Raw genomic sequence first — 26,105 nt, forward strand, 5'->3', positions numbered from 1 at the left:
CCTTCTCCTGTCATCCCCCTACCACCCGGGAAAAAAAGAGATTGCCCCCTCCTTCCACTAGCCCACCCTCCCACCCAAAGAACAACTTCTTCTGCGCAGCTTGTTTTCTAGGCAGCAGCGCTATTGTGATGTCATCGGGGGGCATTGTGACAAGCCGCCAGTGTTCCGTCTCTTCATGTTGTGCACAGTTCAAACGGAAAATACATCAACAGGCAGACTACAGAAAAGCTTACTATCAAAGGTTAGAGGGGGGCTTTCTCAGAGGGCTTTTTACAGTTTTTCTATTCCCAATTAGCCGTTTAAGTGTACTTATTGAAAGTAGTAATTCTTTCATAGGCCGCCCTTTCTTAGTATTTGACGTTCCTTATATTGCGGTATGAGGCTTCGCAGTAGGTTGCAAACATTCATCACCCATGACTGTCCCCAATTGAGCTCAGAAGCTCAATGTCTATCATGACCTCTCTTTTAGAATGTCCAAGAGCAAGCAAACTATTCCTCCAGGAGAGGGCGCCAACAGACTACTAAAGAGATCATCATTACTCAAAGAAAACCCCAAAAACCAATGCATGATAGGAATAAACAGGTAACTTTCTTTGGAGTGGAAGCGGAGAGATCGCACCAGATGCCAATTCTAGATGTTATCACACCTGTGGTCACTGCAGCAGCAGGTGAATCCACTTTGTCCAAAAGGGATCTATTCCATTCAATTGCAAATGATCTAGATAAGACAGAGAACTGCAGCACGGGGACATAGCCGAGTTGGTCAGGTTGAGTGGTGATGAGTTTGCTATTTGGATGAATAAAGAAAGTCAAAAGTGTGAAAGATAAAAAACAAAAGGAGGAAGTGTGAAAAGTGAATGGGCCAAATTGAGGTGCATATGAAGACGTATGCTTTCTTCCAATTCATTAAATCGGGCTAATATGAATCAGGTGAATTGAGTTCTGCTTTTGGAAACTGGGTTAAGAAGGGGTGCACCGTTCCTGGAGGTACTGCAATACCAGGTCAATGCGTGGAGTGGACAGAGCAAGCTCTTTTTCCATCTCCCTGTTCTAAAAATCCATTTAATATATGGTCCCCAGATAGGGGACGTATCAGATATTAAACTGATAAGAACAGATACTACACTTGATCTTAGCCAAAAGGCCGAGAAGCAATAACCAGAATTGGTTTGGGCCTCGAGTGGCACCCTGGCCTATGCCGGACACATCTTAGGGAGAGAGAGCGAGAGGGAGACAAACCCACGCCTACACAAGACATTTTGTCACCCAAGCCAACCCTTGAAAAGGCTGCTTTGCAGAGCCAAAACAAGAAGAATGGTGCGTTTTGCAGCCGCCGCCCACTGCAATGAATCTGAATAACTCCTCCTTTAGGGCGCAAGCAACTCCCCTCCCCCTTGCAGTCTTTCCAATTCACGATACAAAAAGACGGACAGGACAGGTTGCCTGACTTTCCGTCACTGCCACCCTTTGCCATCCTTACCCGTAGAAAGCCCTTTCATCATCCCCAAACCCTAATCTTTTCCCTTTCCTTCCCAGCCCCCAAACCCTGCCCTCTGTACCTTTCTCACCACCCGCTTCCCTTCTCCTGTCATCCCCCTACCACCCGGGAAAAAAAGAGATTGCCCCCTCCTTCCACTAGCCCACCCTCCCACCCAAAGAACAACTTCTTCTGCGCAGCTTGTTTTCTAGGCAGCAGCGCTATTGTGATGTCATCGGGGGGCATTGTGACAAGCCGCCAGTGTTCCGTCTCTTCATGTTGTGCACAGTTCAAACGGAAAATACATCAACAGGCAGACTACAGAAAAGCTTACTATCAAAGGTTAGAGGGGGGCTTTCTCAGAGGGCTTTTTACAGTTTTTCTATTCCCAATTAGCCGTTTAAGTGTACTTATTGAAAGTAGTAATTCTTTCATAGGCCGCCCTTTCTTAGTATTTGACGTTCCTTATATTGCGGTATGAGGCTTCGCAGTAGGTTGCAAACATTCATCACCCATGACTGTCCCCAATTGAGCTCAGAAGCTCAATGTCTATCATGACCTCTCTTTTAGAATGTCCAAGAGCAAGCAAACTATTCCTCCAGGAGAGGGCGCCAACAGACTACTAAAGAGATCATCATTACTCAAAGAAAACCCCAAAAACCAATGCATGATAGGAATAAACAGGTAACTTTCTTTGGAGTGGAAGCGGAGAGATCGCACCAGATGCCAATTCTAGATGTTATCACACCTGTGGTCACTGCAGCAGCAGGTGAATCCACTTTGTCCAAAAGGGATCTATTCCATTCAATTGCAAATGATCTAGATAAGACAGAGAACTGCAGCACGGGGACATAGCCGAGTTGGTCAGGTTGAGTGGTGATGAGTTTGCTATTTGGATGAATAAAGAAAGTCAAAAGTGTGAAAGATAAAAAACAAAAGGAGGAAGTGTGAAAAGTGAATGGGCCAAATTGAGGTGCATATGAAGACGTATGCTTTCTTCCAATTCATTAAATCGGGCTAATATGAATCAGGTGAATTGAGTTCTGCTTTTGGAAACTGGGTTAAGAAGGGGTGCACCGTTCCTGGAGGTACTGCAATACCAGGTCAATGCGTGGAGTGGACAGAGCAAGCTCTTTTTCCATCTCCCTGTTCTAAAAATCCATTTAATATATGGTCCCCAGATAGGGGACGTATCAGATATTAAACTGATAAGAACAGATACTACACTTGATCTTAGCCAAAAGGCCGAGAAGCGATAACCAGAATTGGTTTGGGCCTCGAGTGGCACCCTGGCCTATGCCGGACACATCTTAGGGAGAGAGAGCGAGAGGGAGACAAACCCACGCCTACACAAGACATTTTGTCACCCAAGCCAACCCTTGAAAAGGCTGCTTTGCAGAGCCAAAACAAGAAGAATGGTGCGTTTTGCAGCCGCCGCCCACTGCAATGAATCTGAATAACTCCTCCTTTAGGGCGCAAGCAACTCCCCTCCCCCTTGCAGTCTTTCCAATTCACGATACAAAAAGACGGACAGGACAGGTTGCCTGACTTTCCGTCACTGCCACCCTTTGCCATCCTTACCCGTAGAAAGCCCTTTCATCATCCCCAAACCCTAATCTTTTCCCTTTCCTTCCCAGCCCCCAAACCCTGCCCTCTGTACCTTTCTCACCACCCGCTTCCCTTCTCCTGTCATCCCCCTACCACCCGGGAAAAAAAGAGATTGCCCCCTCCTTCCACTAGCCCACCCTCCCACCCAAAGAACAACTTCTTCTGCGCAGCTTGTTTTCTAGGCAGCAGCGCTATTGTGATGTCATCGGGGGGCATTGTGACAAGCCGCCAGTGTTCCGTCTCTTCATGTTGTGCACAGTTCAAACGGAAAATACATCAACAGGCAGACTACAGAAAAGCTTACTATCAAAGGTTAGAGGGGGGCTTTCTCAGAGGGCTTTTTACAGTTTTTCTATTCCCAATTAGCCGTTTAAGTGTACTTATTGAAAGTAGTAATTCTTTCATAGGCCGCCCTTTCTTAGTATTTGACGTTCCTTATATTGCGGTATGAGGCTTCGCAGTAGGTTGCAAACATTCATCACCCATGACTGTCCCCAATTGAGCTCAGAAGCTCAATGTCTATCATGACCTCTCTTTTAGAATGTCCAAGAGCAAGCAAACTATTCCTCCAGGAGAGGGCGCCAACAGACTACTAAAGAGATCATCATTACTCAAAGAAAACCCCAAAAACCAATGCATGATAGGAATAAACAGGTAACTTTCTTTGGAGTGGAAGCGGAGAGATCGCACCAGATGCCAATTCTAGATGTTATCACACCTGTGGTCACTGCAGCAGCAGGTGAATCCACTTTGTCCAAAAGGGATCTATTCCATTCAATTGCAAATGATCTAGATAAGACAGAGAACTGCAGCACGGGGACATAGCCGAGTTGGTCAGGTTGAGTGGTGATGAGTTTGCTATTTGGATGAATAAAGAAAGTCAAAAGTGTGAAAGATAAAAAACAAAAGGAGGAAGTGTGAAAAGTGAATGGGCCAAATTGAGGTGCATATGAAGACGTATGCTTTCTTCCAATTCATTAAATCGGGCTAATATGAATCAGGTGAATTGAGTTCTGCTTTTGGAAACTGGGTTAAGAAGGGGTGCACCGTTCCTGGAGGTACTGCAATACCAGGTCAATGCGTGGAGTGGACAGAGCAAGCTCTTTTTCCATCTCCCTGTTCTAAAAATCCATTTAATATATGGTCCCCAGATAGGGGACGTATCAGATATTAAACTGATAAGAACAGATTTTTTGATTTAATGAAGCTTTCCAAAGCACCACAAAAAATGCATGACCGAAGTCACACCAAAAACAGTGCAAAGGCTAGGATTCGTGTGGACCCCACCGTGAGGAGAGGGTCCCCAAAAATCAACCCCGTCCCTCCGAGCCAGAAGGCCACAGCAAGGGTCAGGGATCTTCGGTGCTCCCCCAAGCCGAAGCCTGGTTGAGCCTTGTCGTTGCTCCCAGCGTCCACCCAGGCATCTTACCCAAGTGGAGTAGAGAGCTACTAGTTGTTGGTTTCGCAGCCGAAACTGCCCGGACCATCAACCGGTGTTGGTTTCTCAGCCCAAGGCTAACCGGACCTCCAACCGGGTGTTGGTTTCTCAGCCGAAGCTGACCCAGACCTCCAACCGGGTGTTGGTTTCTCAGCCGAAGCTGACCCAGACCTCCAACCGGGTGTTAGTTTCTCAGCCCAAAGCTGACCAGACCTCCGACCGGGATTATAAAAATTTCCCTTCCTAGCCAGAAGGCCGAGATAGGGTAATATGCTCAAAAAGTATGAAAGGCAAGGTACGGTGTGCTACAGAGCCCAAGGCTTGCCGGGGTCCCAAGCCAGCAAGCTCAGACTCACTCCAGGGTCGTCAGTCCTGGGGCACGTTGTACCATAGCCCCCCACCCTTACTCAGTCTAATAGCCTCGATCCTGGTAGGGCCATGTTTTCCTCTAGATGAATATACTATCCACCCAGAGTACTAGCAAGCGCAACCTTCCAGTGTGCATTGTATCATTGTACTAAGGTGGCCTGGAGCTTAAACCACCTCTTCGAACAATACTACACTTGATCTTAGCCAAAAGGCCGAGAAGCGATAACCAGAATTGGTTTGGGCCTCGAGTGGCACCCTGGCCTATGCCGGACACATCTTAGGGAGAGAGAGCGAGAGGGAGACAAACCCACGCCTACACAAGACATTTTGTCACCCAAGCCAACCCTTGAAAAGGCTGCTTTGCAGAGCCAAAACAAGAAGAATGGTGCGTTTTGCAGCCGCCGCCCACTGCAATGAATCTGAATAACTCCTCCTTTAGGGCGCAAGCAACTCCCCTCCCCCTTGCAGTCTTTCCAATTCACGATACAAAAAGACGGACAGGACAGGTTGCCTGACTTTCCGTCACTGCCACCCTTTGCCATCCTTACCCGTAGAAAGCCCTTTCATCATCCCCAAACCCTAATCTTTTCCCTTTCCTTCCCAGCCCCCAAACCCTGCCCTCTGTACCTTTCTCACCACCCGCTTCCCTTCTCCTGTCATCCCCCTACCACCCGGGAAAAAAAGAGATTGCCCCCTCCTTCCACTAGCCCACCCTCCCACCCAAAGAACAACTTCTTCTGCGCAGCTTGTTTTCTAGGCAGCAGCGCTATTGTGATGTCATCGGGGGGCATTGTGACAAGCCGCCAGTGTTCCGTCTCTTCATGTTGTGCACAGTTCAAACGGAAAATACATCAACAGGCAGACTACAGAAAAGCTTACTATCAAAGGTTAGAGGGGGGCTTTCTCAGAGGGCTTTTTACAGTTTTTCTATTCCCAATTAGCCGTTTAAGTGTACTTATTGAAAGTAGTAATTCTTTCATAGGCCGCCCTTTCTTAGTATTTGACGTTCCTTATATTGCGGTATGAGGCTTCGCAGTAGGTTGCAAACATTCATCACCCATGACTGTCCCCAATTGAGCTCAGAAGCTCAATGTCTATCATGACCTCTCTTTTAGAATGTCCAAGAGCAAGCAAACTATTCCTCCAGGAGAGGGCGCCAACAGACTACTAAAGAGATCATCATTACTCAAAGAAAACCCCAAAAACCAATGCATGATAGGAATAAACAGGTAACTTTCTTTGGAGTGGAAGCGGAGAGATCGCACCAGATGCCAATTCTAGATGTTATCACACCTGTGGTCACTGCAGCAGCAGGTGAATCCACTTTGTCCAAAAGGGATCTATTCCATTCAATTGCAAATGATCTAGATAAGACAGAGAACTGCAGCACGGGGACATAGCCGAGTTGGTCAGGTTGAGTGGTGATGAGTTTGCTATTTGGATGAATAAAGAAAGTCAAAAGTGTGAAAGATAAAAAACAAAAGGAGGAAGTGTGAAAAGTGAATGGGCCAAATTGAGGTGCATATGAAGACGTATGCTTTCTTCCAATTCATTAAATCGGGCTAATATGAATCAGGTGAATTGAGTTCTGCTTTTGGAAACTGGGTTAAGAAGGGGTGCACCGTTCCTGGAGGTACTGCAATACCAGGTCAATGCGTGGAGTGGACAGAGCAAGCTCTTTTTCCATCTCCCTGTTCTAAAAATCCATTTAATATATGGTCCCCAGATAGGGGACGTATCAGATATTAAACTGATAAGAACAGATACTACACTTGATCTTAGCCAAAAGGCCGAGAAGCGATAACCAGAATTGGTTTGGGCCTCGAGTGGCACCCTGGCCTATGCCGGACACATCTTAGGGAGAGAGAGCGAGAGGGAGACAAACCCACGCCTACACAAGACATTTTGTCACCCAAGCCAACCCTTGAAAAGGCTGCTTTGCAGAGCCAAAACAAGAAGAATGGTGCGTTTTGCAGCCGCCGCCCACTGCAATGAATCTGAATAACTCCTCCTTTAGGGCGCAAGCAACTCCCCTCCCCCTTGCAGTCTTTCCAATTCACGATACAAAAAGACGGACAGGACAGGTTGCCTGACTTTCCGTCACTGCCACCCTTTGCCATCCTTACCCGTAGAAAGCCCTTTCATCATCCCCAAACCCTAATCTTTTCCCTTTCCTTCCCAGCCCCCAAACCCTGCCCTCTGTACCTTTCTCACCACCCGCTTCCCTTCTCCTGTCATCCCCCTACCACCCGGGAAAAAAAGAGATTGCCCCCTCCTTCCACTAGCCCACCCTCCCACCCAAAGAACAACTTCTTCTGCGCAGCTTGTTTTCTAGGCAGCAGCGCTATTGTGATGTCATCGGGGGGCATTGTGACAAGCCGCCAGTGTTCCGTCTCTTCATGTTGTGCACAGTTCAAACGGAAAATACATCAACAGGCAGACTACAGAAAAGCTTACTATCAAAGGTTAGAGGGGGGCTTTCTCAGAGGGCTTTTTACAGTTTTTCTATTCCCAATTAGCCGTTTAAGTGTACTTATTGAAAGTAGTAATTCTTTCATAGGCCGCCCTTTCTTAGTATTTGACGTTCCTTATATTGCGGTATGAGGCTTCGCAGTAGGTTGCAAACATTCATCACCCATGACTGTCCCCAATTGAGCTCAGAAGCTCAATGTCTATCATGACCTCTCTTTTAGAATGTCCAAGAGCAAGCAAACTATTCCTCCAGGAGAGGGCGCCAACAGACTACTAAAGAGATCATCATTACTCAAAGAAAACCCCAAAAACCAATGCATGATAGGAATAAACAGGTAACTTTCTTTGGAGTGGAAGCGGAGAGATCGCACCAGATGCCAATTCTAGATGTTATCACACCTGTGGTCACTGCAGCAGCAGGTGAATCCACTTTGTCCAAAAGGGATCTATTCCATTCAATTGCAAATGATCTAGATAAGACAGAGAACTGCAGCACGGGGACATAGCCGAGTTGGTCAGGTTGAGTGGTGATGAGTTTGCTATTTGGATGAATAAAGAAAGTCAAAAGTGTGAAAGATAAAAAACAAAAGGAGGAAGTGTGAAAAGTGAATGGGCCAAATTGAGGTGCATATGAAGACGTATGCTTTCTTCCAATTCATTAAATCGGGCTAATATGAATCAGGTGAATTGAGTTCTGCTTTTGGAAACTGGGTTAAGAAGGGGTGCACCGTTCCTGGAGGTACTGCAATACCAGGTCAATGCGTGGAGTGGACAGAGCAAGCTCTTTTTCCATCTCCCTGTTCTAAAAATCCATTTAATATATGGTCCCCAGATAGGGGACGTATCAGATATTAAACTGATAAGAACAGATACTACACTTGATCTTAGCCAAAAGGCCGAGAAGCGATAACCAGAATTGGTTTGGGCCTCGAGTGGCACCCTGGCCTATGCCGGACACATCTTAGGGAGAGAGAGCGAGAGGGAGACAAACCCACGCCTACACAAGACATTTTGTCACCCAAGCCAACCCTTGAAAAGGCTGCTTTGCAGAGCCAAAACAAGAAGAATGGTGCGTTTTGCAGCCGCCGCCCACTGCAATGAATCTGAATAACTCCTCCTTTAGGGCGCAAGCAACTCCCCTCCCCCTTGCAGTCTTTCCAATTCACGATACAAAAAGACGGACAGGACAGGTTGCCTGACTTTCCGTCACTGCCACCCTTTGCCATCCTTACCCGTAGAAAGCCCTTTCATCATCCCCAAACCCTAATCTTTTCCCTTTCCTTCCCAGCCCCCAAACCCTGCCCTCTGTACCTTTCTCACCACCCGCTTCCCTTCTCCTGTCATCCCCCTACCACCCGGGAAAAAAAGAGATTGCCCCCTCCTTCCACTAGCCCACCCTCCCACCCAAAGAACAACTTCTTCTGCGCAGCTTGTTTTCTAGGCAGCAGCGCTATTGTGATGTCATCGGGGGGCATTGTGACAAGCCGCCAGTGTTCCGTCTCTTCATGTTGTGCACAGTTCAAACGGAAAATACATCAACAGGCAGACTACAGAAAAGCTTACTATCAAAGGTTAGAGGGGGGCTTTCTCAGAGGGCTTTTTACAGTTTTTCTATTCCCAATTAGCCGTTTAAGTGTACTTATTGAAAGTAGTAATTCTTTCATAGGCCGCCCTTTCTTAGTATTTGACGTTCCTTATATTGCGGTATGAGGCTTCGCAGTAGGTTGCAAACATTCATCACCCATGACTGTCCCCAATTGAGCTCAGAAGCTCAATGTCTATCATGACCTCTCTTTTAGAATGTCCAAGAGCAAGCAAACTATTCCTCCAGGAGAGGGCGCCAACAGACTACTAAAGAGATCATCATTACTCAAAGAAAACCCCAAAAACCAATGCATGATAGGAATAAACAGGTAACTTTCTTTGGAGTGGAAGCGGAGAGATCGCACCAGATGCCAATTCTAGATGTTATCACACCTGTGGTCACTGCAGCAGCAGGTGAATCCACTTTGTCCAAAAGGGATCTATTCCATTCAATTGCAAATGATCTAGATAAGACAGAGAACTGCAGCACGGGGACATAGCCGAGTTGGTCAGGTTGAGTGGTGATGAGTTTGCTATTTGGATGAATAAAGAAAGTCAAAAGTGTGAAAGATAAAAAACAAAAGGAGGAAGTGTGAAAAGTGAATGGGCCAAATTGAGGTGCATATGAAGACGTATGCTTTCTTCCAATTCATTAAATCGGGCTAATATGAATCAGGTGAATTGAGTTCTGCTTTTGGAAACTGGGTTAAGAAGGGGTGCACCGTTCCTGGAGGTACTGCAATACCAGGTCAATGCGTGGAGTGGACAGAGCAAGCTCTTTTTCCATCTCCCTGTTCTAAAAATCCATTTAATATATGGTCCCCAGATAGGGGACGTATCAGATATTAAACTGATAAGAACAGATACTACACTTGATCTTAGCCAAAAGGCCGAGAAGCGATAACCAGAATTGGTTTGGGCCTCGAGTGGCACCCTGGCCTATGCCGGACACATCTTAGGGAGAGAGAGCGAGAGGGAGACAAACCCACGCCTACACAAGACATTTTGTCACCCAAGCCAACCCTTGAAAAGGCTGCTTTGCAGAGCCAAAACAAGAAGAATGGTGCGTTTTGCAGCCGCCGCCCACTGCAATGAATCTGAATAACTCCTCCTTTAGGGCGCAAGCAACTCCCCTCCCCCTTGCAGTCTTTCCAATTCACGATACAAAAAGACGGACAGGACAGGTTGCCTGACTTTCCGTCACTGCCACCCTTTGCCATCCTTACCCGTAGAAAGCCCTTTCATCATCCCCAAACCCTAATCTTTTCCCTTTCCTTCCCAGCCCCCAAACCCTGCCCTCTGTACCTTTCTCACCACCCGCTTCCCTTCTCCTGTCATCCCCCTACCACCCGGGAAAAAAAGAGATTGCCCCCTCCTTCCACTAGCCCACCCTCCCACCCAAAGAACAACTTCTTCTGCGCAGCTTGTTTTCTAGGCAGCAGCGCTATTGTGATGTCATCGGGGGGCATTGTGACAAGCCGCCAGTGTTCCGTCTCTTCATGTTGTGCACAGTTCAAACGGAAAATACATCAACAGGCAGACTACAGAAAAGCTTACTATCAAAGGTTAGAGGGGGGCTTTCTCAGAGGGCTTTTTACAGTTTTTCTATTCCCAATTAGCCGTTTAAGTGTACTTATTGAAAGTAGTAATTCTTTCATAGGCCGCCCTTTCTTAGTATTTGACGTTCCTTATATTGCGGTATGAGGCTTCGCAGTAGGTTGCAAACATTCATCACCCATGACTGTCCCCAATTGAGCTCAGAAGCTCAATGTCTATCATGACCTCTCTTTTAGAATGTCCAAGAGCAAGCAAACTATTCCTCCAGGAGAGGGCGCCAACAGACTACTAAAGAGATCATCATTACTCAAAGAAAACCCCAAAAACCAATGCATGATAGGAATAAACAGGTAACTTTCTTTGGAGTGGAAGCGGAGAGATCGCACCAGATGCCAATTCTAGATGTTATCACACCTGTGGTCACTGCAGCAGCAGGTGAATCCACTTTGTCCAAAAGGGATCTATTCCATTCAATTGCAAATGATCTAGATAAGACAGAGAACTGCAGCACGGGGACATAGCCGAGTTGGTCAGGTTGAGTGGTGATGAGTTTGCTATTTGGATGAATAAAGAAAGTCAAAAGTGTGAAAGATAAAAAACAAAAGGAGGAAGTGTGAAAAGTGAATGGGCCAAATTGAGGTGCATATGAAGACGTATGCTTTCTTCCAATTCATTAAATCGGGCTAATATGAATCAGGTGAATTGAGTTCTGCTTTTGGAAACTGGGTTAAGAAGGGGTGCACCGTTCCTGGAGGTACTGCAATACCAGGTCAATGCGTGGAGTGGACAGAGCAAGCTCTTTTTCCATCTCCCTGTTCTAAAAATCCATTTAATATATGGTCCCCAGATAGGGGACGTATCAGATATTAAACTGATAAGAACAGATACTACACTTGATCTTAGCCAAAAGGCCGAGAAGCGATAACCAGAATTGGTTTGGGCCTCGAGTGGCACCCTGGCCTATGCCGGACACATCTTAGGGAGAGAGAGCGAGAGGGAGACAAACCCACGCCTACACAAGACATTTTGTCACCCAAGCCAACCCTTGAAAAGGCTGCTTTGCAGAGCCAAAACAAGAAGAATGGTGCGTTTTGCAGCCGCCGCCCACTGCAATGAATCTGAATAACTCCTCCTTTAGGGCGCAAGCAACTCCCCTCCCCCTTGCAGTCTTTCCAATTCACGATACAAAAAGACGGACAGGACAGGTTGCCTGACTTTCCGTCACTGCCACCCTTTGCCATCCTTACCCGTAGAAAGCCCTTTCATCATCCCCAAACCCTAATCTTTTCCCTTTCCTTCCCAGCCCCCAAACCCTGCCCTCTGTACCTTTCTCACCACCCGCTTCCCTTCTCCTGTCATCCCCCTACCACCCGGGAAAAAAAGAGATTGCCCCCTCCTTCCACTAGCCCACCCTCCCACCCAAAGAACAACTTCTTCTGCGCAGCTTGTTTTCTAGGCAGCAGCGCTATTGTGATGTCATCGGGGGGCATTGTGACAAGCCGCCAGTGTTCCGTCTCTTCATGTTGTGCACAGTTCAAACGGAAAATACATCAACAGGCAGACTACAGAAAAGCTTACTATCAAAGGTTAGAGGGGGGCTTTCTCAGAGGGCTTTTTACAGTTTTTCTATTCCCAATTAGCCGTTTAAGTGTACTTATTGAAAGTAGTAATTCTTTCATAGGCCGCCCTTTCTTAGTATTTGACGTTCCTTATATTGCGGTATGAGGCTTCGCAGTAGGTTGCAAACATTCATCACCCATGACTGTCCCCAATTGAGCTCAGAAGCTCAATGTCTATCATGACCTCTCTTTTAGAATGTCCAAGAGCAAGCAAACTATTCCTCCAGGAGAGGGCGCCAACAGACTACTAAAGAGATCATCATTACTCAAAGAAAACCCCAAAAACCAATGCATGATAGGAATAAACAGGTAACTTTCTTTGGAGTGGAAGCGGAGAGATCGCACCAGATGCCAATTCTAGATGTTATCACACCTGTGGTCACTGCAGCAGCAGGTGAATCCACTTTGTCCAAAAGGGATCTATTCCATTCAATTGCAAATGATCTAGATAAGACAGAGAACTGCAGCACGGGGACATAGCCGAGTTGGTCAGGTTGAGTGGTGATGAGTTTGCTATTTGGATGAATAAAGAAAGTCAAAAGTGTGAAAGATAAAAAACAAAAGGAGGAAGTGTGAAAAGTGAATGGGCCAAATTGAGGTGCATATGAAGACGTATGCTTTCTTCCAATTCATTAAATCGGGCTAATATGAATCAGGTGAATTGAGTTCTGCTTTTGGAAACTGGGTTAAGAAGGGGTGCACCGTTCCTGGAGGTACTGCAATACCAGGTCAATGCGTGGAGTGGACAGAGCAAGCTCTTTTTCCATCTCCCTGTTCTAAAAATCCATTTAATATATGGTCCCCAGATAGGGGACGTATCAGATATTAAACTGATAAGAACAGATACTACACTTGATCTTAGCCAAAAGGCCGAGAAGCGATAACCAGAATTGGTTTGGGCCTCGAGTGGCACCCTGGCCTATGCCGGACACATCTTAGGGAGAGAGAGCGAGAGGGAGACAAACCCACGCCTACACAAGACATTTTGTCACCCAAGCCAACCCTTGAAAAGGCTGCTTTGCAGAGCCAAAACAAGAAGAATGGTGCGTTTTGCAGCCGCCGCCCACTGCAATGAATCTGAATAACTCCTCCTTTAGGGCGCAAGCAACTCCCCTCCCCCTTGCAGTCTTTCCAATTCACGATACAAAAAGACGGACAGGACAGGTTGCCTGACTTTCCGTCACTGCCACCCTTTGCCATCCTTACCCGTAGAAAGCCCTTTCATCATCCCCAAACCCTAATCTTTTCCCTTTCCTTCCCAGCCCCCAAACCCTGCCCTCTGTACCTTTCTCACCACCCGCTTCCCTTCTCCTGTCATCCCCCTACCACCCGGGAAAAAAAGAGATTGCCCCCTCCTTCCACTAGCCCACCCTCCCACCCAAAGAACAACTTCTTCTGCGCAGCTTGTTTTCTAGGCAGCAGCGCTATTGTGATGTCATCGGGGGGCATTGTGACAAGCCGCCAGTGTTCCGTCTCTTCATGTTGTGCACAGTTCAAACGGAAAATACATCAACAGGCAGACTACAGAAAAGCTTACTATCAAAGGTTAGAGGGGGGCTTTCTCAGAGGGCTTTTTACAGTTTTTCTATTCCCAATTAGCCGTTTAAGTGTACTTATTGAAAGTAGTAATTCTTTCATAGGCCGCCCTTTCTTAGTATTTGACGTTCCTTATATTGCGGTATGAGGCTTCGCAGTAGGTTGCAAACATTCATCACCCATGACTGTCCCCAATTGAGCTCAGAAGCTCAATGTCTATCATGACCTCTCTTTTAGAATGTCCAAGAGCAAGCAAACTATTCCTCCAGGAGAGGGCGCCAACAGACTACTAAAGAGATCATCATTACTCAAAGAAAACCCCAAAAACCAATGCATGATAGGAATAAACAGGTAACTTTCTTTGGAGTGGAAGCGGAGAGATCGCACCAGATGCCAATTCTAGATGTTATCACACCTGTGGTCACTGCAGCAGCAGGTGAATCCACTTTGTCCAAAAGGGATCTATTCCATTCAATTGCAAATGATCTAGATAAGACAGAGAACTGCAGCACGGGGACATAGCCGAGTTGGTCAGGTTGAGTGGTGATGAGTTTGCTATTTGGATGAATAAAGAAAGTCAAAAGTGTGAAAGATAAAAAACAAAAGGAGGAAGTGTGAAAAGTGAATGGGCCAAATTGAGGTGCATATGAAGACGTATGCTTTCTTCCAATTCATTAAATCGGGCTAATATGAATCAGGTGAATTGAGTTCTGCTTTTGGAAACTGGGTTAAGAAGGGGTGCACCGTTCCTGGAGGTACTGCAATACCAGGTCAATGCGTGGAGTGGACAGAGCAAGCTCTTTTTCCATCTCCCTGTTCTAAAAATCCATTTAATATATGGTCCCCAGATAGGGGACGTATCAGATATTAAACTGATAAGAACAGATACTACACTTGATCTTAGCCAAAAGGCCGAGAAGCGATAACCAGAATTGGTTTGGGCCTCGAGTGGCACCCTGGCCTATGCCGGACACATCTTAGGGAGAGAGAGCGAGAGGGAGACAAACCCACGCCTACACAAGACATTTTGTCACCCAAGCCAACCCTTGAAAAGGCTGCTTTGCAGAGCCAAAACAAGAAGAATGGTGCGTTTTGCAGCCGCCGCCCACTGCAATGAATCTGAATAACTCCTCCTTTAGGGCGCAAGCAACTCCCCTCCCCCTTGCAGTCTTTCCAATTCACGATACAAAAAGACGGACAGGACAGGTTGCCTGACTTTCCGTCACTGCCACCCTTTGCCATCCTTACCCGTAGAAAGCCCTTTCATCATCCCCAAACCCTAATCTTTTCCCTTTCCTTCCCAGCCCCCAAACCCTGCCCTCTGTACCTTTCTCACCACCCGCTTCCCTTCTCCTGTCATCCCCCTACCACCCGGGAAAAAAAGAGATTGCCCCCTCCTTCCACTAGCCCACCCTCCCACCCAAAGAACAACTTCTTCTGCGCAGCTTGTTTTCTAGGCAGCAGCGCTATTGTGATGTCATCGGGGGGCATTGTGACAAGCCGCCAGTGTTCCGTCTCTTCATGTTGTGCACAGTTCAAACGGAAAATACATCAACAGGCAGACTACAGAAAAGCTTACTATCAAAGGTTAGAGGGGGGCTTTCTCAGAGGGCTTTTTACAGTTTTTCTATTCCCAATTAGCCGTTTAAGTGTACTTATTGAAAGTAGTAATTCTTTCATAGGCCGCCCTTTCTTAGTATTTGACGTTCCTTATATTGCGGTATGAGGCTTCGCAGTAGGTTGCAAACATTCATCACCCATGACTGTCCCCAATTGAGCTCAGAAGCTCAATGTCTATCATGACCTCTCTTTTAGAATGTCCAAGAGCAAGCAAACTATTCCTCCAGGAGAGGGCGCCAACAGACTACTAAAGAGATCATCATTACTCAAAGAAAACCCCAAAAACCAATGCATGATAGGAATAAACAGGTAACTTTCTTTGGAGTGGAAGCGGAGAGATCGCACCAGATGCCAATTCTAGATGTTATCACACCTGTGGTCACTGCAGCAGCAGGTGAATCCACTTTGTCCAAAAGGGATCTATTCCATTCAATTGCAAATGATCTAGATAAGACAGAGAACTGCAGCACGGGGACATAGCCGAGTTGGTCAGGTTGAGTGGTGATGAGTTTGCTATTTGGATGAATAAAGAAAGTCAAAAGTGTGAAAGATAAAAAACAAAAGGAGGAAGTGTGAAAAGTGAATGGGCCAAATTGAGGTGCATATGAAGACGTATGCTTTCTTCCAATTCATTAAATCGGGCTAATATGAATCAGGTGAATTGAGTTCTGCTTTTGGAAACTGGGTTAAGAAGGGGTGCACCGTTCCTGGAGGTACTGCAATACCAGGTCAATGCGTGGAGTGGACAGAGCAAGCTCTTTTTCCATCTCCCTGTTCTAAAAATCCATTTAATATATGGTCCCCAGATAGGGGACGTATCAGATATTAAACTGATAAGAACAGATTTTGATTTAATGAAGCTTTCCAAAGCACCGCAAAAAATGCATGACCGAAGTCACACCAAAAACAGTGCAAAGGCTAGGATTCGTGTGGACCCCTCCGTGAGGAGAGGGTCCCCAAAAATCAACCCCGTCCCTCCGAGCCAGAAGGCCACAGCAAGGGTCAGGGATCTTCGGTGCTCCCCCAAGCCGAAGCCTGGTTGAGCCTTGTCGTTGCTCCCAGCGTCCACCCAGGCATCTTACCCAAGTGGAGTAGAGAGCTACTAGTTGTTGGTTTCGCAGCCGAAACTGCCCGGACCGTCAACCGGTGTTGGTTTCTCAGCCCAAGGCTAACCGGACCTCCAACCGGGTGTTGGTTTCTCAGCCGAAGCTGACCCGGACCTCCAACCGGGTGTTGGTTTCTCAGCCGAAGCTGACCCAGACCTCCAACCGGGTGTTGGTTTCTCAGCCGAAGCTGACCAAGACCTCCAACCGGGTGTTGGTTTCTCAGCCCAAAGCTGAACGGACCTCCGACCATGATTATAAAAATTTCCCTTCCTAGCCAGAAGGCCGGGATAGAGCAATATGCTCAGAAAGTATGAAAGGGCAAGGTACGGTGTGCTACAGAGCCCAAGGCTCGCCGGGGTCCCAAGCCAGCAAGCTCAGACTCACTCCAGGGTCGTCAGTCCTGGGGCACATTGCACCATAGCCCCCACACTTACTCAGTCTAATAGCCTCGATCCTGGTAGGGCCATGTTTTCCTCTAGATGAATATACTATACATCAAGAGTACTAGCAAGCGCAACCTTCCAGTGTGCATTGCATCTGCCGAGCCTCACAGATACTACACTTGATCTTAGCCAAAAGGCCGAGAAGCGATAACCAGAATTGGTTTGGGCCTCGAGTGGCACCCTGGCCTATGCCGGACACATCTTAGGGAGAGAGAGCGAGAGGGAGACAAACCCACGCCTACACAAGACATTTTGTCACCCAAGCCAACCCTTGAAAAGGCTGCTTTGCAGAGCCAAAACAAGAAGAATGGTGCGTTTTGCAGCCGCCGCCCACTGCAATGAATCTGAATAACTCCTCCTTTAGGGCGCAAGCAACTCCCCTCCCCCTTGCAGTCTTTCCAATTCACGATACAAAAAGACGGACAGGACAGGTTGCCTGACTTTCCGTCACTGCCACCCTTTGCCATCCTTACCCGTAGAAAGCCCTTTCATCATCCCCAAACCCTAATCTTTTCCCTTTCCTTCCCAGCCCCCAAACCCTGCCCTCTGTACCTTTCTCACCACCCGCTTCCCTTCTCCTGTCATCCCCCTACCACCCGGGAAAAAAAGAGATTGCCCCCTCCTTCCACTAGCCCACCCTCCCACCCAAAGAACAACTTCTTCTGCGCAGCTTGTTTTCTAGGCAGCAGCGCTATTGTGATGTCATCGGGGGGCATTGTGACAAGCCGCCAGTGTTCCGTCTCTTCATGTTGTGCACAGTTCAAACGGAAAATACATCAACAGGCAGACTACAGAAAAGCTTACTATCAAAGGTTAGAGGGGGGCTTTCTCAGAGGGCTTTTTACAGTTTTTCTATTCCCAATTAGCCGTTTAAGTGTACTTATTGAAAGTAGTAATTCTTTCATAGGCCGCCCTTTCTTAGTATTTGACGTTCCTTATATTGCGGTATGAGGCTTCGCAGTAGGTTGCAAACATTCATCACCCATGACTGTCCCCAATTGAGCTCAGAAGCTCAATGTCTATCATGACCTCTCTTTTAGAATGTCCAAGAGCAAGCAAACTATTCCTCCAGGAGAGGGCGCCAACAGACTACTAAAGAGATCATCATTACTCAAAGAAAACCCCAAAAACCAATGCATGATAGGAATAAACAGGTAACTTTCTTTGGAGTGGAAGCGGAGAGATCGCACCAGATGCCAATTCTAGATGTTATCACACCTGTGGTCACTGCAGCAGCAGGTGAATCCACTTTGTCCAAAAGGGATCTATTCCATTCAATTGCAAATGATCTAGATAAGACAGAGAACTGCAGCACGGGGACATAGCCGAGTTGGTCAGGTTGAGTGGTGATGAGTTTGCTATTTGGATGAATAAAGAAAGTCAAAAGTGTGAAAGATAAAAAACAAAAGGAGGAAGTGTGAAAAGTGAATGGGCCAAATTGAGGTGCATATGAAGACGTATGCTTTCTTCCAATTCATTAAATCGGGCTAATATGAATCAGGTGAATTGAGTTCTGCTTTTGGAAACTGGGTTAAGAAGGGGTGCACCGTTCCTGGAGGTACTGCAATACCAGGTCAATGCGTGGAGTGGACAGAGCAAGCTCTTTTTCCATCTCCCTGTTCTAAAAATCCATTTAATATATGGTCCCCAGATAGGGGACGTATCAGATATTAAACTGATAAGAACAGATACTACACTTGATCTTAGCCAAAAGGCCGAGAAGCGATAACCAGAATTGGTTTGGGCCTCGAGTGGCACCCTGGCCTATGCCGGACACATCTTAGGGAGAGAGAGCGAGAGGGAGACAAACCCACGCCTACACAAGACATTTTGTCACCCAAGCCAACCCTTGAAAAGGCTGCTTTGCAGAGCCAAAACAAGAAGAATGGTGCGTTTTGCAGCCGCCGCCCACTGCAATGAATCTGAATAACTCCTCCTTTAGGGCGCAAGCAACTCCCCTCCCCCTTGCAGTCTTTCCAATTCACGATACAAAAAGACGGACAGGACAGGTTGCCTGACTTTCCGTCACTGCCACCCTTTGCCATCCTTACCCGTAGAAAGCCCTTTCATCATCCCCAAACCCTAATCTTTTCCCTTTCCTTCCCAGCCCCCAAACCCTGCCCTCTGTACCTTTCTCACCACCCGCTTCCCTTCTCCTGTCATCCCCCTACCACCCGGGAAAAAAAGAGATTGCCCCCTCCTTCCACTAGCCCACCCTCCCACCCAAAGAACAACTTCTTCTGCGCAGCTTGTTTTCTAGGCAGCAGCGCTATTGTGATGTCATCGGGGGGCATTGTGACAAGCCGCCAGTGTTCCGTCTCTTCATGTTGTGCACAGTTCAAACGGAAAATACATCAACAGGCAGACTACAGAAAAGCTTACTATCAAAGGTTAGAGGGGGGCTTTCTCAGAGGGCTTTTTACAGTTTTTCTATTCCCAATTAGCCGTTTAAGTGTACTTATTGAAAGTAGTAATTCTTTCATAGGCCGCCCTTTCTTAGTATTTGACGTTCCTTATATTGCGGTATGAGGCTTCGCAGTAGGTTGCAAACATTCATCACCCATGACTGTCCCCAATTGAGCTCAGAAGCTCAATGTCTATCATGACCTCTCTTTTAGAATGTCCAAGAGCAAGCAAACTATTCCTCCAGGAGAGGGCGCCAACAGACTACTAAAGAGATCATCATTACTCAAAGAAAACCCCAAAAACCAATGCATGATAGGAATAAACAGGTAACTTTCTTTGGAGTGGAAGCGGAGAGATCGCACCAGATGCCAATTCTAGATGTTATCACACCTGTGGTCACTGCAGCAGCAGGTGAATCCACTTTGTCCAAAAGGGATCTATTCCATTCAATTGCAAATGATCTAGATAAGACAGAGAACTGCAGCACGGGGACATAGCCGAGTTGGTCAGGTTGAGTGGTGATGAGTTTGCTATTTGGATGAATAAAGAAAGTCAAAAGTGTGAAAGATAAAAAACAAAAGGAGGAAGTGTGAAAAGTGAATGGGCCAAATTGAGGTGCATATGAAGACGTATGCTTTCTTCCAATTCATTAAATCGGGCTAATATGAATCAGGTGAATTGAGTTCTGCTTTTGGAAACTGGGTTAAGAAGGGGTGCACCGTTCCTGGAGGTACTGCAATACCAGGTCAATGCGTGGAGTGGACAGAGCAAGCTCTTTTTCCATCTCCCTGTTCTAAAAATCCATTTAATATATGGTCCCCAGATAGGGGACGTATCAGATATTAAACTGATAAGAACAGATACTACACTTGATCTTAGCCAAAAGGCCGAGAAGCGATAACCAGAATTGGTTTGGGCCTCGAGTGGCACCCTGGCCTATGCCGGACACATCTTAGGGAGAGAGAGCGAGAGGGAGACAAACCCACGCCTACACAAGACATTTTGTCACCCAAGCCAACCCTTGAAAAGGCTGCTTTGCAGAGCCAAAACAAGAAGAATGGTGCGTTTTGCAGCCGCCGCCCACTGCAATGAATCTGAATAACTCCTCCTTTAGGGCGCAAGCAACTCCCCTCCCCCTTGCAGTCTTTCCAATTCACGATACAAAAAGACGGACAGGACAGGTTGCCTGACTTTCCGTCACTGCCACCCTTTGCCATCCTTACCCGTAGAAAGCCCTTTCATCATCCCCAAACCCTAATCTTTTCCCTTTCCTTCCCAGCCCCCAAACCCTGCCCTCTGTACCTTTCTCACCACCCGCTTCCCTTCTCCTGTCATCCCCCTACCACCCGGGAAAAAAAGAGATTGCCCCCTCCTTCCACTAGCCCACCCTCCCACCCAAAGAACAACTTCTTCTGCGCAGCTTGTTTTCTAGGCAGCAGCGCTATTGTGATGTCATCGGGGGGCATTGTGACAAGCCGCCAGTGTTCCGTCTCTTCATGTTGTGCACAGTTCAAACGGAAAATACATCAACAGGCAGACTACAGAAAAGCTTACTATCAAAGGTTAGAGGGGGGCTTTCTCAGAGGGCTTTTTACAGTTTTTCTATTCCCAATTAGCCGTTTAAGTGTACTTATTGAAAGTAGTAATTCTTTCATAGGCCGCCCTTTCTTAGTATTTGACGTTCCTTATATTGCGGTATGAGGCTTCGCAGTAGGTTGCAAACATTCATCACCCATGACTGTCCCCAATTGAGCTCAGAAGCTCAATGTCTATCATGACCTCTCTTTTAGAATGTCCAAGAGCAAGCAAACTATTCCTCCAGGAGAGGGCGCCAACAGACTACTAAAGAGATCATCATTACTCAAAGAAAACCCCAAAAACCAATGCATGATAGGAATAAACAGGTAACTTTCTTTGGAGTGGAAGCGGAGAGATCGCACCAGATGCCAATTCTAGATGTTATCACACCTGTGGTCACTGCAGCAGCAGGTGAATCCACTTTGTCCAAAAGGGATCTATTCCATTCAATTGCAAATGATCTAGATAAGACAGAGAACTGCAGCACGGGGACATAGCCGAGTTGGTCAGGTTGAGTGGTGATGAGTTTGCTATTTGGATGAATAAAGAAAGTCAAAAGTGTGAAAGATAAAAAACAAAAGGAGGAAGTGTGAAAAGTGAATGGGCCAAATTGAGGTGCATATGAAGACGTATGCTTTCTTCCAATTCATTAAATCGGGCTAATATGAATCAGGTGAATTGAGTTCTGCTTTTGGAAACTGGGTTAAGAAGGGGTGCACCGTTCCTGGAGGTACTGCAATACCAGGTCAATGCGTGGAGTGGACAGAGCAAGCTCTTTTTCCATCTCCCTGTTCTAAAAATCCATTTAATATATGGTCCCCAGATAGGGGACGTATCAGATATTAAACTGATAAGAACAGATACTACACTTGATCTTAGCCAAAAGGCCGAGAAGCGATAACCAGAATTGGTTTGGGCCTCGAGTGGCACCCTGGCCTATGCCGGACACATCTTAGGGAGAGAGAGCGAGAGGGAGACAAACCCACGCCTACACAAGACATTTTGTCACCCAAGCCAACCCTTGAAAAGGCTGCTTTGCAGAGCCAAAACAAGAAGAATGGTGCGTTTTGCAGCCGCCGCCCACTGCAATGAATCTGAATAACTCCTCCTTTAGGGCGCAAGCAACTCCCCTCCCCCTTGCAGTCTTTCCAATTCACGATACAAAAAGACGGACAGGACAGGTTGCCTGACTTTCCGTCACTGCCACCCTTTGCCATCCTTACCCGTAGAAAGCCCTTTCATCATCCCCAAACCCTAATCTTTTCCCTTTCCTTCCCAGCCCCCAAACCCTGCCCTCTGTACCTTTCTCACCACCCGCTTCCCTTCTCCTGTCATCCCCCTACCACCCGGGAAAAAAAGAGATTGCCCCCTCCTTCCACTAGCCCACCCTCCCACCCAAAGAACAACTTCTTCTGCGCAGCTTGTTTTCTAGGCAGCAGCGCTATTGTGATGTCATCGGGGGGCATTGTGACAAGCCGCCAGTGTTCCGTCTCTTCATGTTGTGCACAGTTCAAACGGAAAATACATCAACAGGCAGACTACAGAAAAGCTTACTATCAAAGGTTAGAGGGGGGCTTTCTCAGAGGGCTTTTTACAGTTTTTCTATTCCCAATTAGCCGTTTAAGTGTACTTATTGAAAGTAGTAATTCTTTCATAGGCCGCCCTTTCTTAGTATTTGACGTTCCTTATATTGCGGTATGAGGCTTCGCAGTAGGTTGCAAACATTCATCACCCATGACTGTCCCCAATTGAGCTCAGAAGCTCAATGTCTATCATGACCTCTCTTTTAGAATGTCCAAGAGCAAGCAAACTATTCCTCCAGGAGAGGGCGCCAACAGACTACTAAAGAGATCATCATTACTCAAAGAAAACCCCAAAAACCAATGCATGATAGGAATAAACAGGTAACTTTCTTTGGAGTGGAAGCGGAGAGATCGCACCAGATGCCAATTCTAGATGTTATCACACCTGTGGTCACTGCAGCAGCAGGTGAATCCACTTTGTCCAAAAGGGATCTATTCCATTCAATTGCAAATGATCTAGATAAGACAGAGAACTGCAGCACGGGGACATAGCCGAGTTGGTCAGGTTGAGTGGTGATGAGTTTGCTATTTGGATGAATAAAGAAAGTCAAAAGTGTGAAAGATAAAAAACAAAAGGAGGAAGTGTGAAAAGTGAATGGGCCAAATTGAGGTGCATATGAAGACGTATGCTTTCTTCCAATTCATTAAATCGGGCTAATATGAATCAGGTGAATTGAGTTCTGCTTTTGGAAACTGGGTTAAGAAGGGGTGCACCGTTCCTGGAGGTACTGCAATACCAGGTCAATGCGTGGAGTGGACAGAGCAAGCTCTTTTTCCATCTCCCTGTTCTAAAAATCCATTTAATATATGGTCCCCAGATAGGGGACGTATCAGATATTAAACTGATAAGAACAGATACTACACTTGATCTTAGCCAAAAGGCCGAGAAGCGATAACCAGAATTGGTTTGGGCCTCGAGTGGCACCCTGGCCTATGCCGGACACATCTTAGGGAGAGAGAGCGAGAGGGAGACAAACCCACGCCTACACAAGACATTTTGTCACCCAAGCCAACCCTTGAAAAGGCTGCTTTGCAGAGCCAAAACAAGAAGAATGGTGCGTTTTGCAGCCGCCGCCCACTGCAATGAATCTGAATAACTCCTCCTTTAGGGCGCAAGCAACTCCCCTCCCCCTTGCAGTCTTTCCAATTCACGATACAAAAAGACGGACAGGACAGGTTGCCTGACTTTCCGTCACTGCCACCCTTTGCCATCCTTACCCGTAGAAAGCCCTTTCATCATCCCCAAACCCTAATCTTTTCCCTTTCCTTCCCAGCCCCCAAACCCTGCCCTCTGTACCTTTCTCACCACCCCGCTTCCCTTCTCCTGTCATCCCCCTACCACCCGGGAAAAAAAGAGATTGCCCCCTCCTTCCACTAGCCCACCCTCCCACCCAAAGAACAACTTCTTCTGCGCAGCTTGTTTTCTAGGCAGCAGCGCTATTGTGATGTCATCGGGGGGCATTGTGACAAGCCGCCAGTGTTCCGTCTCTTCATGTTGTGCACAGTTCAAACGGAAAATACATCAACAGGCAGACTACAGAAAAGCTTACTATCAAAGGTTAGAGGGGGGCTTTCTCAGAGGGCTTTTTACAGTTTTTCTATTCCCAATTAGCCGTTTAAGTGTACTTATTGAAAGTAGTAATTCTTTCATAGGCCGCCCTTTCTTAGTATTTGACGTTCCTTATATTGCGGTATGAGGCTTCGCAGTAGGTTGCAAACATTCATCACCCATGACTGTCCCCAATTGAGCTCAGAAGCTCAATGTCTATCATGACCTCTCTTTTAGAATGTCCAAGAGCAAGCAAACTATTCCTCCAGGAGAGGGCGCCAACAGACTACTAAAGAGATCATCATTACTCAAAGAAAACCCCAAAAACCAATGCATGATAGGAATAAACAGGTAACTTTCTTTGGAGTGGAAGCGGAGAGATCGCACCAGATGCCAATTCTAGATGTTATCACACCTGTGGTCACTGCAGCAGCAGGTGAATCCACTTTGTCCAAAAGGGATCTATTCCATTCAATTGCAAATGATCTAGATAAGACAGAGAACTGCAGCACGGGGACATAGCCGAGTTGGTCAGGTTGAGTGGTGATGAGTTTGCTATTTGGATGAATAAAGAAAGTCAAAAGTGTGAAAGATAAAAAACAAAAGGAGGAAGTGTGAAAAGTGAATGGGCCAAATTGAGGTGCATATGAAGACGTATGCTTTCTTCCAATTCATTAAATCGGGCTAATATGAATCAGGTGAATTGAGTTCTGCTTTTGGAAACTGGGTTAAGAAGGGGTGCACCGTTCCTGGAGGTACTGCAATACCAGGTCAATGCGTGGAGTGGACAGAGCAAGCTCTTTTTCCATCTCCCTGTTCTAAAAATCCATTTAATATATGGTCCCCAGATAGGGGACGTATCAGATATTAAACTGATAAGAACAGATACTACACTTGATCTTAGCCAAAAGGCCGAGAAGCGATAACCAGAATTGGTTTGGGCCTCGAGTGGCACCCTGGCCTATGCCGGACACATCTTAGGGAGAGAGAGCGAGAGGGAGACAAACCCACGCCTACACAAGACATTTTGTCACCCAAGCCAACCCTTGAAAAGGCTGCTTTGCAGAGCCAAAACAAGAAGAATGGTGCGTTTTGCAGCCGCCGCCCACTGCAATGAATCTGAATAACTCCTCCTTTAGGGCGCAAGCAACTCCCCTCCCCCTTGCAGTCTTTCCAATTCACGATACAAAAAGACGGACAGGACAGGTTGCCTGACTTTCCGTCACTGCCACCCTTTGCCATCCTTACCCGTAGAAAGCCCTTTCATCATCCCCAAACCCTAATCTTTTCCCTTTCCTTCCCAGCCCCCAAACCCTGCCCTCTGTACCTTTCTCACCACCCGCTTCCCTTCTCCTGTCATCCCCCTACCACCCGGGAAAAAAAGAGATTGCCCCCTCCTTCCACTAGCCCACCCTCCCACCCAAAGAACAACTTCTTCTGCGCAGCTTGTTTTCTAGGCAGCAGCGCTATTGTGATGTCATCGGGGGGCATTGTGACAAGCCGCCAGTGTTCCGTCTCTTCATGTTGTGCACAGTTCAAACGGAAAATACATCAACAGGCAGACTACAGAAAAGCTTACTATCAAAGGTTAGAGGGGGGCTTTCTCAGAGGGCTTTTTACAGTTTTTCTATTCCCAATTAGCCGTTTAAGTGTACTTATTGAAAGTAGTAATTCTTTCATAGGCCGCCCTTTCTTAGTATTTGACGTTCCTTATATTGCGGTATGAGGCTTCGCAGTAGGTTGCAAACATTCATCACCCATGACTGTCCCCAATTGAGCTCAGAAGCTCAATGTCTATCATGACCTCTCTTTTAGAATGTCCAAGAGCAAGCAAACTATTCCTCCAGGAGAGGGCGCCAACAGACTACTAAAGAGATCATCATTACTCAAAGAAAACCCCAAAAACCAATGCATGATAGGAATAAACAGGTAACTTTCTTTGGAGTGGAAGCGGAGAGATCGCACCAGATGCCAATTCTAGATGTTATCACACCTGTGGTCACTGCAGCAGCAGGTGAATCCACTTTGTCCAAAAGGGATCTATTCCATTCAATTGCAAATGATCTAGATAAGACAGAGAACTGCAGCACGGGGACATAGCCGAGTTGGTCAGGTTGAGTGGTGATGAGTTTGCTATTTGGATGAATAAAGAAAGTCAAA

The 26,105-nt window shown here is 46.8% G+C and overlaps 15 non-coding genes and 1 pseudogene across 15 annotated transcripts; all 16 read right to left on the minus strand.

The window, feature by feature from the left end:
• Positions 1-965: 965 nt before the first annotated feature.
• LOC142273970 (U2 spliceosomal RNA) lies at positions 966-1,156 on the minus strand. The gene has a single exon (XR_012738355.1). It is a non-coding gene; the product is annotated as a U2 spliceosomal RNA (small nuclear RNA).
• A 1,387-nt stretch (positions 1,157-2,543) lies between these two features.
• LOC142273951 (U2 spliceosomal RNA) lies at positions 2,544-2,734 on the minus strand. Its single transcript, XR_012738338.1, has one exon. It is a non-coding gene; the product is annotated as a U2 spliceosomal RNA (small nuclear RNA).
• Positions 2,735-4,121: 1,387 nt separating this feature from the next.
• On the minus strand, positions 4,122-4,315 carry LOC142273973 (U2 spliceosomal RNA). The gene has a single exon (XR_012738358.1). It is a non-coding gene; the product is annotated as a U2 spliceosomal RNA (small nuclear RNA).
• Positions 4,316-6,503: 2,188 nt separating this feature from the next.
• On the minus strand, positions 6,504-6,694 carry LOC142273952 (U2 spliceosomal RNA). The gene has a single exon (XR_012738339.1). It is a non-coding gene; the product is annotated as a U2 spliceosomal RNA (small nuclear RNA).
• Positions 6,695-8,081: 1,387 nt separating this feature from the next.
• Positions 8,082-8,272, minus strand: LOC142273954 (U2 spliceosomal RNA). Its single transcript, XR_012738340.1, has one exon. It is a non-coding gene; the product is annotated as a U2 spliceosomal RNA (small nuclear RNA).
• A 1,387-nt stretch (positions 8,273-9,659) lies between these two features.
• LOC142273955 (U2 spliceosomal RNA) lies at positions 9,660-9,850 on the minus strand. Its single transcript, XR_012738341.1, has one exon. It is a non-coding gene; the product is annotated as a U2 spliceosomal RNA (small nuclear RNA).
• A 1,387-nt stretch (positions 9,851-11,237) lies between these two features.
• LOC142273956 (U2 spliceosomal RNA) lies at positions 11,238-11,428 on the minus strand. The gene has a single exon (XR_012738342.1). It is a non-coding gene; the product is annotated as a U2 spliceosomal RNA (small nuclear RNA).
• Positions 11,429-12,815: 1,387 nt separating this feature from the next.
• Positions 12,816-13,006, minus strand: LOC142273958 (U2 spliceosomal RNA). Its single transcript, XR_012738344.1, has one exon. It is a non-coding gene; the product is annotated as a U2 spliceosomal RNA (small nuclear RNA).
• A 1,387-nt stretch (positions 13,007-14,393) lies between these two features.
• LOC142273959 (U2 spliceosomal RNA) lies at positions 14,394-14,584 on the minus strand. The gene has a single exon (XR_012738345.1). It is a non-coding gene; the product is annotated as a U2 spliceosomal RNA (small nuclear RNA).
• Positions 14,585-15,971: 1,387 nt separating this feature from the next.
• Positions 15,972-16,167, minus strand: LOC142273974 (U2 spliceosomal RNA). Its single transcript, XR_012738359.1, has one exon. It is a non-coding gene; the product is annotated as a U2 spliceosomal RNA (small nuclear RNA).
• Positions 16,168-16,851: 684 nt separating this feature from the next.
• LOC142273976 (U2 spliceosomal RNA) lies at positions 16,852-16,978 on the minus strand (annotated as a pseudogene).
• Positions 16,979-18,365: 1,387 nt separating this feature from the next.
• LOC142273960 (U2 spliceosomal RNA) lies at positions 18,366-18,556 on the minus strand. Its single transcript, XR_012738346.1, has one exon. It is a non-coding gene; the product is annotated as a U2 spliceosomal RNA (small nuclear RNA).
• Positions 18,557-19,943: 1,387 nt separating this feature from the next.
• On the minus strand, positions 19,944-20,134 carry LOC142273961 (U2 spliceosomal RNA). Its single transcript, XR_012738347.1, has one exon. It is a non-coding gene; the product is annotated as a U2 spliceosomal RNA (small nuclear RNA).
• Positions 20,135-21,521: 1,387 nt separating this feature from the next.
• Positions 21,522-21,712, minus strand: LOC142273962 (U2 spliceosomal RNA). The gene has a single exon (XR_012738348.1). It is a non-coding gene; the product is annotated as a U2 spliceosomal RNA (small nuclear RNA).
• Positions 21,713-23,099: 1,387 nt separating this feature from the next.
• LOC142273963 (U2 spliceosomal RNA) lies at positions 23,100-23,290 on the minus strand. Its single transcript, XR_012738349.1, has one exon. It is a non-coding gene; the product is annotated as a U2 spliceosomal RNA (small nuclear RNA).
• A 1,388-nt stretch (positions 23,291-24,678) lies between these two features.
• Positions 24,679-24,869, minus strand: LOC142273965 (U2 spliceosomal RNA). The gene has a single exon (XR_012738350.1). It is a non-coding gene; the product is annotated as a U2 spliceosomal RNA (small nuclear RNA).
• Between the last annotated feature and the right edge of the window lie 1,236 nt (positions 24,870-26,105).

Source organism: Anomaloglossus baeobatrachus, unplaced genomic scaffold (genome assembly GCF_048569485.1).
Source record: "Anomaloglossus baeobatrachus isolate aAnoBae1 unplaced genomic scaffold, aAnoBae1.hap1 Scaffold_3660, whole genome shotgun sequence".
In the NCBI taxonomy this organism is placed as follows: Eukaryota; Metazoa; Chordata; class Amphibia; order Anura; family Aromobatidae; genus Anomaloglossus; species Anomaloglossus baeobatrachus.